The sequence below is a fragment of the Parus major genome, chromosome 2 (genome assembly GCF_001522545.3).
Source record: "Parus major isolate Abel chromosome 2, Parus_major1.1, whole genome shotgun sequence".
Taxonomy (NCBI): Eukaryota; Metazoa; Chordata; class Aves; order Passeriformes; family Paridae; genus Parus; species Parus major.
Genome location: NC_031769.1, coordinates 65476679 through 65491024, shown reverse-complemented (window position 1 = coordinate 65491024; position 14346 = coordinate 65476679). Strand labels below are relative to the sequence as shown.

At 40.3% G+C, this 14346-nt stretch overlaps 1 long non-coding RNA gene across 1 annotated transcript in view; it reads right to left on the bottom strand.

Moving 5' to 3' along the window:
* Positions 1-273: 273 nt before the first annotated feature.
* LOC107200101 overlaps positions 274-14346 on the bottom strand; it is a 50290-nt gene continuing 36217 nt past the window's right edge. The window contains exon 3 of the long non-coding RNA XR_004495981.1: positions 274-2780. This is a non-coding gene — a long non-coding RNA (uncharacterized LOC107200101). The remainder of the gene's footprint in view (positions 2781-14346) is intronic.

Here is a 14346-nt window from a genome sequence, read left to right as displayed (position 1 = left end):
GTCAGCCTATAAAGGAATTTAGGGAAGGATGGCAGAGTTTAAACAGTAAAAATGAAAAAAATCCCTCAGCACTTGCAGTTTGGAGAAACCAATGGTAGTGCAAACATGGGACAACTGAGAGATGCAGTTTTCTATAGCTCTTAAAGTAGATCAAATATTTTGGCTTACATTTTTCCTGAGCATTCACTTATACAAGTCCCCAGAGGCTTTTCTGTGACTTTTTTTCCCCAAAAGAAAGCTGAGTAAGAATTTGGCCCAGGTGAATTTGCAATAAAGAAACCACAAAACCACAGAAGAAACTGCATTTGGAAGGATTTACAAGGAACCTTGATACTGTTGCCAAGGTAAGAAAGAGCATTCAAATAAACTTGATGAACATCAAATATATTTCCAGCTGTTGCCATTTCAGCATGATGTGGTCCAGCACTCCCAGAAGAGAAAAGTCCATGTATATTCATCCAGATCTGATTATCATACTCCAAGGGTGGGAGCTGGGCCAAATATGTCTCATAAGTAACATACTTTCTCTGACTATCCCTGCACTGGAAACATAAACTGCTTTATTTTTAAAAGAATTTTCATAAATATGAGACTGTCTTTATCTCCTAAACTAGAAGTTAACTGTTTGTCAGATAGATAGATCTTGTTCTATACAGGGCTAAGGGAAACTTTCTGACAAGAGGGCATTTTCCTTCCTGCCAAATTATTTAGGAGTTCTTGTTGCTTTTCCTTAGGTCCTTTGAGGCACCATGACAACCCTGGTATGTCAAGGACAGGCAGAGGTCAGCGCCAGAGTTCTTTCTTCTGGAAGGTGCTGAGTCATTTTGTTCAGAGAAGTGACATTGCTTCACTAACACCAGACCAGTAACAATAGTACTGAAATAATAACTTCATCTGGATCATCAGTTCTTAAGGGCTGAATTTTGCCCCTAAGTTGCATGACTGCTTTTAGAGGAGGATTTTGCCTGGTGCTCTCTCCTTCTGATGTGAAGGAATCTGTGCCTCCTTGACCACATGTAGTGCTTGGTGCCATCAAATACGATGGAAGGTATCAGGGAGTAGGCTGTTTGAAAGATCAGGTTCTCCATAGATGAGCATGTCTAAAATGAAATTTTCTAGGTGGAAATTCTATTAGAAACCTTCTGCTCTCTTCTTTCTACTGCAAGATTTATTGCTCAAGGGATCAACAAAATCCAGTCAGCAGACCTATTCCAAACCTGGTTAGCCACAGCAGTAACCATTGCAAAGCAGCTGAAATTTTCAGTGGAAATTTCTATCTAATTTCCAAAACCTCTGGAGGAAGCTACTGGCACATATTTATAATGCTAAGATTTGCCTTCAAATGATCTAGCTTCAGGTCTGTGAATTTTTTGCTTATGTCTTCAGATCTGGAGTTCTCACAGATCACCTTCATTAAATGCAGGTTAGCCAGCTTGCCAAACCCAGAATCGAGAGCAGGCATCAATGATGACAGAACTCAACTGAATCTTGACCTCAGGGCACCAAATTTTTCTGGTAGAGTTACAGATTTGTGAAATGCGCAGTTACGCAAAAGGTCTAAGAAGTCAGGGAAAAGTCAGAAATTTATCAACTCTGTGCCCTTGCTGAACAGGAATTGCATGCCATGTTGAACAAGAATTTTGACATTAGATAATATATTGTGCAGCTAGGCTAGCAATTGCAATGTCTTCATCACCCATTGTGGGCTTTCTCATTTAGGATTTGGGGGAAGGAAATTGTGGCTAGGTGTGAGTGCACATTTCTGATGAAAGCAATGAGAAGACAGAGGGGATAATTTCCAAGAAAGTAAAAGAAATTGTTTATTCACATTTAATTTTGTCTTCCAATAGCTACAGTTTTCTCTGCTTGTTTTTATTATTAGCAGACTACTGAAATATCACTACTTTGACATTCTCTTCAGAATGGAGAGGTGATGATGAACGTATTGGGCCTTTTGAATGGTTGTTATTCCAAGCTCCATTATCCATTTAGCTTTGAATATGTCTGCTTCCTGCATCTCCTTCTCACATGATTTTATAAATGTCTGCAAAATAAGTACTCTCACCTGTGTCTGAGACATATCAAGAAAGCAGTGGGTAAAAGTACAGAAGATTTCCTCAAGTTTTTGGGTATCTGAATATCAGCTAAGAATAATAAAAAAACTGGAAGTCACCTTCAAGTCACCAAGCAGCTTAGACCCACGATTTTTTGTCTCTGTCATGGCACTCCATCACTGACAGGATGAGAAGTCCAACTCTATTCAGGTGCTGCTTTCATACTTTTGAGCATCTTGGTCTGCCTCTCTATACTTTTTCTATCCCTCCACAAGGACTCCCTCCCTGAGCGCTAGTTTGTTACACGAGTAGCATGATTTCTCTCACCAGTTGCAGCATTTTTCTGAATCCTCCATCAGCAGTGCCTAGCAAGCCCTAGAAGCTGCCATTCAGGCAAGGATACCTTTGAAGACTGTATCCCTTCAATTACGCTATTTCAGAGCAGGCAGCGACGGTTCCCGATCATAGATCTCCCACATGCAGCGTGGTAGGTTAACTGACCTCAGCTGGTCTTTTTTTGGCTTCTAGTCAAACTCTGGCTCTTCTCATTTCAACTCTTTTGAGCTGCAACCACCTCAAAGGACGTCTCGCTGGCAGCAAAGTTCTCTCCAGTTTACACCTGAAGTCTGGTTCTCTGCTTTCCATCACCATCTGAGGGCCTCTGAATCACTCTGTCTCCTCTGGAGGGTTGCAGACACGCCTGTGATTTTCCAACCGCAGGATGTTCTGTACAGAGAAATTTCAAAAGACACGTAGAAATAAGAAAGTGCTGATTCACAGGTACTCCACAGCAGAAGTAGTGGGAGTATTTCCTCAGCATGCTACTGGAAAGCCTCTCTTTCACTTCAGGATGAACATGTAATTTTAAATACCACGCTATGAGTCCATGTGTATGTCATAAATTCCTTACTGATCTCCAGGGCTGTGGCTATCTGATCCCCACTCTGCTACAAGCCACAGATTTTTCCCAGGTCTCATTAGTCTGTGGAAGTTCCTTTTTCCATCCCTGATGTCTGTGAGATCAAGCCTCAAACCAGGCTGTTTCAATAGACCCTCATCCTGAAGAGAAGTGCACTGGGGAAGTGGGCACACAGTTTTCATTGTAAAGAGCCTAATTCAGGACATTCCATGACCATACATCTAGTGTTATTGATATCTTGCTCTAATTTTGAAGTTAATGCATACAGAATGAATAAAAGCACTTTAAAAATATGACCATTTGGCACTATCATATCTAAGCGCTTCCATTCCCTCTACTTGAAAAACAATTTTTTCTTTTTCCAATAGATAAACAATATTTGGCTTCTCTTTTGAAATTCAGACAAAAGTATTAGAATTAACAGAATCCCCTGTGGAACTGATGTTGCAGTTCCTAAGAAACATGGGGTTTGGGTTTCTGTTTTGTTTCATTTTCTAATAAGATAAGGTACTACATAGATAAGTTTGGGATAATAAGTTGGTTTTTTTTTTCAAAATAAATAGTTAATACATCGAGATTTGAGCAATTTATAATGATTGTGAAGCCTTCTGAAGGCAACTGAATTTTGTATGTTAATCTCTAAGCAAAGTAACGGTAAAAAACCAAAGATAACATAAAATCCTTTTTACCTTTTCAACTGTTCAGCTTCCCAGAAATATTGCCAAATTAGTGCTACCCAGTTCCTTAGAACTAGGCAAAACAAGCTTTTACAAAAATCTCAAGTATAGAAAAATATTTCCTTTCACATTCTCACAAGCAGAACTTGAGTTAATAAAGTGAAATAGTCCTTTTTAACAGTTCCTATTTTAATTAAGGTCCTTAAAATGGGCATCATTCCTTCAACTTGAAAAAAAAGCTTATTTTTCTATTTTTTATTTTCAAACATATATGTATGTATAAAGAGGAGTGAGAAGGGGAAAAAATGCCAAGGGAAAATGTGATTTGAAAGAGTTTTCAAGTTTTTTATAAGTATTTTTTTAAGAGAGAGACAATTTTTTAACTGATTCTGTATACAAATAACTGAATATACAGAAAGGACAAAATCTATAGTCCAACATGTCATGTGAAAGAGAATGAAATATTTTGACTTCACCCTGTCAAATGCTTTTTAAAATTCTTTGTAAGATTCCCCACGTAGGCCATTACTGAAAATGGGTCTTTAATGTAAGGTATGCTATGCCAAGCAAAAGTTCTACCCTGTATAAACAAGAATTTCAAAAACTATGGCACACACACTGCTCAGCTTCAGCTGCAGCAGAGGGGTAAAGAGGGCTCTGACATGTGGCACTTCAGAGCTGAGAGTATGGATTGACATGAGGGAAAAGGGTGACATACTATATTAAGAAACACATTTTAGGATCATGCCAGGAATGTGCCAAAACTAGAAGAGTGTAAGTTAAGAGAACTGAGCCACCAGGAGAGATAGCTGGTCAGAAGCCAGGTAGTGTGAGAGGTTAAGGGGAGGGATGTGGGAAGGTACCAGAGTTTTCCCCTGTGCTAGCTCCAGAAGCTCCTAAACATGACCTGACAGAGCTCAGCCTTTAAGATAAGGCCTGCATCTGCTCTTGTAAGCAGAACGGCTTCTGAAAAAGGACCAATGTACCTTTTGAATCATGAGATATCAAGGTATGAAGCCTGCTGTGGCTTGGCAGCAGCTGTGGTTAGTGCTGCACAGTCACCACTCAAAATGGGTTTGAAGAGTGCAAAAGTGCCTTTGTTCTGGGTGCGTACACCACCACCACTAATATATTTATTGAGCCAGTAATGGGGTGCTGCCCAAGGACACCTGACAAATGCTGCTTAAAAATTAACACTTTAGACATGAGGGTTTCCAAAGAATTCCAAATAATCTAAGCCACCTCATTTCAAACACCCACTTGTTTTTCAGCTTTCAAAGCCAAAAAACTTTTCTGCCTGTCTGAAATTCTATAAAAATGACTGTTGATCAGAAGAGGTTGGCAAAGGTCTGGGTGACCTTTTTTTACTGTATTCCAACAAACCATAACACTAATTTTTCTCTAGCTGTGGAACACTGTAATATTAAGAAATGCATTCTTGTATGTTGCGATGGTTGAATTTTTTGCCTCGTCTTTGAAGCCAGTTATTTTCTTCACTAACAGTCCAAGAGATGCAATTTCTTTATAGGCAACTATTTCCATTAATACAGTATCACTTGGTCGGCCAGAGACCTAGCCCTGCAAAGCTGGCCTTAACAAGCACCATTTGTATGAATAATCTGTAGTCTCTTACTAACAGATCACAGTAACAAATTTACCCAGTGACTATTGCTCTAGTGTGTATTTACAAGAGATATGTGAAAGAGTACTACAATTTGACTTATTACATAAACATATTTTCCTCATGTGAACCTCCAAGTATGATTGTTATGCCATTACAGCCAGCACTGTTCAAAAGAGATGTTTGAAGAAGCACTTCAGTGATCAGCATTGGGATTTCAGGCTGTTATTATCAAACTATGAATTGACCTAGTGGTGCTTTCTAACCTAGTTACAACTTTCTGGAAAAATAATGAATACTTGATACAAGAAGTAGAAATCGAACGGGATACACTCAGACATTTCCAACATAAAATTGAAAAACTGCAGTAAATGTGTTTTAAATTTGTCTCCTCAGAGAAAATATCTCTACTTTAAATCAGCTCCTCTCAAAATGATTTATAACCTTCATCTTCAATGATACCAAGGTCTTTAAAAGATTTGAAACTTGGTGAATCATGGCTATTCCATGGGGTGATGCAGCACGATACTGCTTGAAGATGCACCCAGAGCACCCACAGTTTGCATTACTTGGTGATACACTGCCATGGTGGAAGAGCAGTTTGAGCAGGACAGTAATTGTTTTGCTTCAGCAGTGAGAAAATCCTAGGATTTTGAAGGTATGCTTTGAAATGAGTAAAGGCTCCTTGCTTCTAACTTCTTCCAAAAGCATGGCAATCCATCTTTGCATCTCTCATCCCTTGGAAGTGTACCTTGCATTCCAGTAACAGCCAGGACTCTTTACACAAGCTATTCTCATTAGAGATTGCCAAGAAGCTCTTCACCACAAATTCTGCTGACCAAACTGGTCAACAAAAACTATTTCAGAGAAAAATGCCAATTCTGAAAAAAATCATTATCCTGGTTTCTCAGATAAGACTTCTTGACTAACTGAAGCAGCAGTTATTTCATGATTTTCCAAGATCTCATCCCAGACACAAGAGAACAGCAGAACAGGAATGTTATCATGTGACTCCCTCATGAGTACTTTAGTCCAACAAGCCATTCTTTCCCTGGGAAGCGTAAGGGATGTTGGTTTCTCCTTTGCCAACATGATAAGTATCACCATTGCAAGAGAACTGAAAAGTATTGCTGGAATGAAAAACGTGATTTTTATCCAGCCATAACATATTTAAATAGTCAATCAGTTTAATTACAGATATGCCTCAAATACAGTCAGTTTCTTATGTAAGGTTAAAGCAAAGACCTTGGGATACCTAACACATGCCTCAGGTTTCAAGAAAGTTTCATACTGAGGAAATTTATATCTCTGACTCCTAGTAATTTGACACCTTGAGAATGAGACCTGGGTCTGTGACAGGTGTGAACCAGATGAGAGCTGGAAACAAAAGAAGGAGACCCTGATACAACTGAAGGACAGAAATCACGCTTTTTATGACCTCTGTCATTTAGGCTTCATTTTAATAGGCTCTTTTTAAGCCTTTAAGTTGTTGGCCAAACTTCAGTCTAACCCATGATTGAGGCTGAAATTGAGCTCTGAAAGTTCTGACTCCACTAACTAGGAATCTTCACTTTATTACTGTCACTAATAGTGTCCTCCATTATGACAATTATAAAATAATTTGGCCCCACTCAGCATTGTACCATTTTGGGAAAGAAGGCTGGGTAACCAAAATGGGAATTTGAACTTGACTTGAGGTTTACCATAATAGAGAGAATTAGAAGACATTAGTATATGTTCCATAAAAGAAAATACCTCTCTTCATACATCTAGCATATCAACATATACCTCAGTAAAACTATGGATTCACATCAAGACCCAAACCATGTGATTAGAAAGACAGGCAGTATGCCTTTTTTTTTTTTTTTAATTCAGTTTTTTACTTGCAAAAATAGCGTAAAGTGTTTCTTTACAGAGAGACTGCAATAGTCTCACCGCTAAAAACCCCAGCACAGCAGATTAAAAGGAAAGCTGTGCAGAGGCAGCAATGTGTTGTACCACCCAGGGAGAGCTTGGGTACACATCAAATGATCCCGACCTTCAGCGTGTGGGTGTGCTGAGATTTTAAAGAGGTTCCCAGTCGAGGAGAAAGAGGAGTCTCCATTTAAGCTAAGTGCCACATTCCACATGTGTTAAGCAAGGTGAATTTCTGGATTTCAGGCAGTCTGCCTAAGATGCAGTTAAGGCATTCCAACAGATAAAATCCTCTCTGCATGCTGCATTAAAACACAGCTAGCTGAGAGACTGACCTCTGCTCTGCCCATTGTTATTGATATCAGTAGAATGCAGGACAGCAGGGAGATACAAGGTGGAAAAAAAAGGTAATGCAGGACACCAGGCACAGCTTGTTCACTGGGTAGCTGGAACAACAGTGCTGGAAGTAACTTATTACATAGAATCATAGAATATCAAACTATTTTGGCAAAAGCATGGTCTAGACAAGACAGCCTAGCACCCTTTCCAGCTGAATCTTAAATGTGGTCAATACTAGGGAATGTATCACTTTCCTATGAAAGATAATTCCAAGGGCTGTCTGTCCTCATTGTGAAAAAATTTCCTCTTTTGTCCAGTTGGAATCTTCCAGAGAATAATTTGTACTCTTTTTGTTTTCCATGTGACTTCTTTCAAATGGGAATGTACAACTTCTTTGTAGCCACACTTGAAACACTAAAACATGGTGATGAGGTCTCCCTAACCCTCTTTTCCCAAGGCTGAACAAATCCATCTCTCTCTCAGCCTTCCTTCACGTCAGGCTTTCCTGGCCTTTGATTACCTTTGCAGCCCTTCTCTGGACCCTCCCCAGCATGTCCATACTTTATTTTTGCATTGTGGGGACCAAATACGAACACAATATTCCAGGTGCAGCCTGAGAAGTGCCATTTAGAGAGGGAAAATGACTTCTCCATCTCTGCTGGTGATGCCCTTGTTGGTGTAGCACAGCACCCCGCAGGGCTTTCTCTGTTGCAGGAGCAACACACTGATCAAGTTAATCAAGTACACACACTCAGATCAAGTTGCTTGTCCACCAGGACTCCCAGGTCCCTTACCACAGATCTGCTCCCCAGATCATTCCCTCATTCATTTATTAGCCTCGGGTGTAAATGTTTCACGATGCTCTGAGAAGTCTGACTTTTTAGCATACAGCCACAGCCATGCCAGCTTTCCTCCATGGCCTCCAGAGAGCCCTCACCTCCACCCACTGTGCAGCAGTTTGGATACAGTTTGTCTACCTGCCTGCAAAAATGAAAGCACAGGCAGGGAGGGAAGGTGCACATGGAGACTCTCAGACCTGGCTTGCTGCCCTATGACAGCATGTTGCTCTGCCAGCTGAGACACCACACTGCAGCAAGGCTGGGAAAATCACCCAGTGCACATCTTCCCAGACCAAAGAGAAAATCAGCCCTACTCTGCTGGGGAGAATATTGGCAAAGCATGGACCCCAGCCTACTCATTTGAACACTTGTAGCTGCAATGGCTTTATAGCATTATGACACAGCAAAAGAGTAGGAACATTATTGACCTTAGATCTGAAAGCCAGAAAGATGCTTGATGGGAATCTTCCCTTATCTCAGGACAGTGAGAAAGATAAGAGGTGTACGTGCTTTCAAACCTTCACTGGCATACAAGTAGGGATGTACAAGCCTATACATCTCTCAAAAGTATCAACTTCTTCTTTGTAAAACCAAACCAAATACATTCTGAGGGCAAAATAAAGGCTAACTACTTCAGGAAGTTTAGCCAAATTGGACTGATGTTTCAGGGTAGCACAGAGTGTACTTGTGTGACTTTATAATAAAACTGTTGGTCTAAGGTAACATAGTCTCAGGGTCATTTCCTGTAAGTGTGTGTATAATCCCCTAAGCAACAGTTCCATGATTAGACAATATCAATGATTAAACCAATGCATCTGATCCAAAATACCACAGAGAAAATATTTGTGGCCAAAACTTATCTGACACCCATAGACACTACAGGTCTGTTCAATGTCAGACTTTTTGCACTAGTATGTCTTTGTGATCTGCCAACAGTCCTTCTCTTACCTGTGTCAGTACACACACAACTTCTGGGTTTTTCTTTACCTCAAAGGCTATAGATAGCAGCTGGTTTATTGGTAGAAAGATGTAGTTTTTCACAGGCAATGTTCAGGTGTGAATCACAATGCTGAGCAACTTTATCATTCAGGCCTCCTCCCTGTTCCCATGGGGATGGCATGTTGAAGGGGCCTTGAAAACACAGAAGAAAGAGGGGGAAATTTCCCTCCCCTACTCCTGTAGCAACTCCACCAACTCCTCCATTTCTCTGAGGGATTTTCCCCTCCAACCCAGCACTCTGGCACTTTCAGCTCCATGTGCATGGAGGTCCCTCTGCACCACCGCAGAGATGAGTTCTGTGCTAGCAAAAGGCTGTGTACTGCTTTCTGAAGCCACAAGCTGAGCATGGATCAGCACCTGAAAACATCACCTCCTCCACCTGCTGCTGCAGCAGGTGACTGACATCAGGACACACTACTGTGTCACAGCTTTTGCAAGTGGGTGAAGAAAAACTGCCCATAGAGGAAAACCCTGAACTTGGGGCACATGGAAAAATTGCACTTTTACATGCTAATAACAATGCACTAAAATCCTCTGAACTGAGGCACCTTGATGAACAGTAAACTGTTGGACTTAAACAGCTGTAAAAAAGAAAAGCTATTAAAAACCTTAGTCTAAGTAGTTTTTAAGAGATGTGAAAATACAACACAGAAAAAAACCCCAACCCAATTCAAAATTACATTTGTTGCTTTACATCTTCATTTAATACTTACTTGGAAACTTCCAAAAGTTTAGACTATAATATGAATTTAAGCACCACTTAATGATTTGTCTCCAGCTAAATATATCTTCATTAGGCAAATGTGTCTTATTTTGTTCTGATTAAGCAGCAGTAATTGTTCTTTGCCACTGTTATTTGAAACAACCCCATGGTCCCCAGTAAAGCAGTCATCCCAGCTAAACATATTCCCCTCAGAATGAACCCAGGAAGTTCAGACAGGGTTCCTTCTTTGATGTCCACTAAATGTTTCATCTGATTCTATGATTATTTGTTAAAAATCCCATACTGCCAGTGATAACATCTCATGCCCAAATTAATGGCCAGAGATAAAGCAAAAGGAAATTCTTGAAACCTTTTATATTGTTCTCAGTGAAGACAATAGGGTAGATCTTTTCAAGGCTGAGGAAGAGTTAATCCTCATAAATCCTATTAAAAGCAGTAGGCAGATCCCCAGGAGCTATTTGGAAATTTCAGCCCTGACTTGTTATCTTGCTGCTCTCACAGGGGACAAGCCACAGAGCATGAGGGATAGCTCACTGTCACAGACAGGCATTCTCACCAGCCAGGAGAACGCTGTTACTTGGCACAATGATATTACTCAACATGCAAATTAAATATGGGTAATATGCCACGGGATGAAGGCCCTGTAATAAACTGTCCATGGAAAGAAACACCCCCTGCTGTGTTTCCAGAGCATCATGTAATTTACAGTCACTGCTATGAGTTCTGCATGAGAATATTAATGACTGCATTTCTCAGCCAGAAATATTAAAATCATTATTACCGTCTGAGACTGTAGACCACAGGCTGGAAAGAAAAGGGGTTAACTGAAAAGGACATTTCCTTGCTAGGAAAAAGAAATTAGGGTCTTAATCCAGAATCTGCTTTACTAGCATACCCTAAAAGTAAGAACAGAAATAGCTGCTTAAGTAAGATAAACATGAGTTGACTCCTAGAACTACCTTTTTTTCTTCTGTTCAGTAAGGTATATCTTTCAGATTCCCACAGGCAACTTCATCAACCTGTACAAGGGGAGTTTGTGATTCTGTTCAGACATTTCTCTCAGTAAGAATAATATCACCTCACAATTCAGACCATCTTTACATGATCAGCTAGTGTGATAATGACAATGAATTTGAGTGTTCTCAACAATAAAATTCTGTGCCTCTACAGTGTCACAGTTGTGAAAGGTGACAATAAGATGTGCCTTCTGTGTGTCATGCAGCAACTCCATTCTGCTAATTAACTTGGCCACATACACCAAGTGTGTGAAGAAGGATACACACACAGTGAAGTGAAGAAGGATAATTTACTTTAACATCTTAATTTCAGCTATGACCACACAGTCATCTTCTTAATTTCAGCTGTGACCACACAGTCATAAAATGGGAGCGCTAATCAGCCTGGCACGGCAGCAGACCTCCGCTCTGGAAAAACTTTGCTATCTTGTTAAGTCAGGCACCAACTATACCATCAGAATTCGACATTCCCAACTACTTTAAAAAGAAAGGTGTTTAAATGAGGTCTCTGTATTTTATTATGGATGCCAACACACTCATGTGGTGAGCTGGGAACCCAATAGAAAAAGGGAAATTTTAAGGTGATACAAACAAACAAACAAACAAACAAACAAAAAACCCCTATGAAATAATTGTTGCATCTAAGATCTGGAACAGGGAAGTTTTATGAACATTTTCAACTGATATATCTACAAAAATACACATCAGCCATATGAAATTGAAATGGGGGGAGCATCCCTATCCCAAAGCTGTTTTACATTAGTTTGTTAATTTCTGTATTTTATCAGTAATGGACCAGACTGAGCCCAAAAATATGGGCCTCTCCTATGACAAGATGCTAACAACTAGTCAAAGAATTCTGACCCCAGAGTAATCAGACATGAAAACAGGTATTTCTAGGAAAAGCTAGAAGTACAGAGTGAGCCTGGGGTCTTGTTTAACCAGGGTGATAAGCTGTTCTTCTGAGGAAAAAACTGGTGGAAGCAGACGGCTGAGCAAAGCTCAGTGAACCGCCAAGTGCATGCATGACCAAGGACAGTTTGTACAGTGTGATTCAACATGTCTTACCCAAACTATGATGGTCAAAACTATCTTATACGAAGATGATACTGGGATTTCCAGAATTGCAAGAAGCCACAACTAACAACAACATACACATATTCTGAACATCTAAAATCTTTAATGGGAGAATGGGTCACACTGTGTGGCTGACAGCAGCTTTGCAAGAGACACCCAGGCCACAAGGATAACTGAGAAAAGTTGAAGGGTACATGTACACAGACTCAAACTTTTGACTGCCCATGCTCCATGTTGGCTGGATTTGGAGCAGTGGGGAACTTGTGTAAATCCCAGAGTGTGGATAGAGAAGGTGAGGCTGTTAGCCCTAATTTATATAGGTGTGACCTCAGACACTCTGCTTCATTCAACATTTTGTTCTCTGACTGCAAAAAAATGCATTAGAAAAACAGGGAATGCTGTGGTCATCTGTCCTTTAACTAAATATATGGTCATAAATCATTCAGCACTTGGAGATACTTGGTTCCTGATTCTTATGCATGTCAAAACCCATTGTAGCATTCTTGCAAGGGCAAAGGAACTTTTCTGTTGCTGATGGCACAATAGGGGCATCAAAAAGGGTCTGAGTACCAATAAAAATTGAGTCTACAGCTTTTTAAGGTTAGACTTGATTCCTGACCTGTGGTGAAGCACTCATTTTTACTGTAGCAGTTAAAATATGAGGGAAAAAAATATAATAGGTGATGGTAGCTGTTCACAGCCATGCACTCAGAAGGCAGAGACACACTGAGGCAGAACTGTGAGCTGGGGCTCTGCAGTGGGTCTGCACATGTGCAAAAGACATACCCTGGGTTTCTACATGGTCTGCAGAGTCATTGAAAGTATTTTGGTTTGGTTTGTTGCTGCAATTTCTTGTTGCTCCAGCCAGGAATCTTTGAAGAAGTCTGAAGTGCTCAAATTGTTGAGGTGGGGGGGGTGGGTGGGTACAGGGGGCAGAACCGAAGAACCTGAAGGTAGGGTTCCATTAGCCAAGGAGTACATCCAAGCTAAAAAGCTAACAGCCCGGAATGAGGGAGGGCAGGGGAGGAGGTTTTTTTCTCTGAACTAAATAACAGACTAGAAATCCTCAGTGACTTGCAGAAAGCCCATCTGCTTCAGTGGTAAAATCGAGATTCCCACCACTTGTCGTGGCTGAAGGCAGGAACAGGACATAATGAGCAAGAAATGAGAAAGTTTTTGAGAATTTTTACCTCCAGCTGGCAGAATTTTGTGTTGCTGTTTTGAGGAGTCCTTTGTTGTTCTCCAATGGCATAAGGTACTGAACATCAAATATGTTTAAAAGGACTAAAATTCAGAAGTGCTCTACAGCTAAGGTTTATCACCCTTAATGTTCCTCTTTAAAGTGTCCCTGCAGTGCAGAAGGTGACTTTGTAAACACAGAGTTTCTGTGCGACATTCATTTTCCCTTTCACTTTCATGTCAGCTTCACTGCGTTTTGCACAGCTACAATTCTAGGTAACCCTCAGCATGGCCATACCAGTGTGGCTTAAAAAAATCCAACCTGGAATTATTTATTCTTTTTTTTCAAAAGTATTTTTGCCTTCTGTAGAGACCATTTCAATAGGGCAAGATAATTCCTAATTCTATATCTAGCAATTCAACTTATGTATGTATAAATGAGCATGGACAGACAACAGTCAGCCAAGCAGAGCACAAGGCTAAAGAAACCCATCTGGAACAAATGCTCCAGGAAAAATAGTCTCCCCTGGTAATGACATTAACCTGAACAGCCAAAGGGATATTTTGCCTAAACCTCAGGCTGTGAAATTTCATTTCGTTTTCACTCACCACTCCCATCATTTGAAATCATGGCTGTTTTCAAAGCCATGTGTTTGAAGTGAGTTACCTAACTCCACATCTGGGCTTACAAATAATTGGGATGAATGACAGAAGCATTTAACCCCCCCACATTTACAAAAGAATCCAGAGGGTTAGATACAACAAGAGTGGTAATGATAGAATCTTAGCAGAAATATTCAAAAGGGAGTTGAGGTACTTAATGACCATCTTTATTTTCTGTAAGTGCAGAGAATTTGCCTTAAGTAAAGCAGGCTCTTCAGAGAGCATAAGTTGAGCAATTGATACCACAGATGGTTCTTAACGTGTTGGTCCATAGCCTGAAAAATGCGGTTTATATTTTTAAAACATGGCCGTATCTAATTAACTT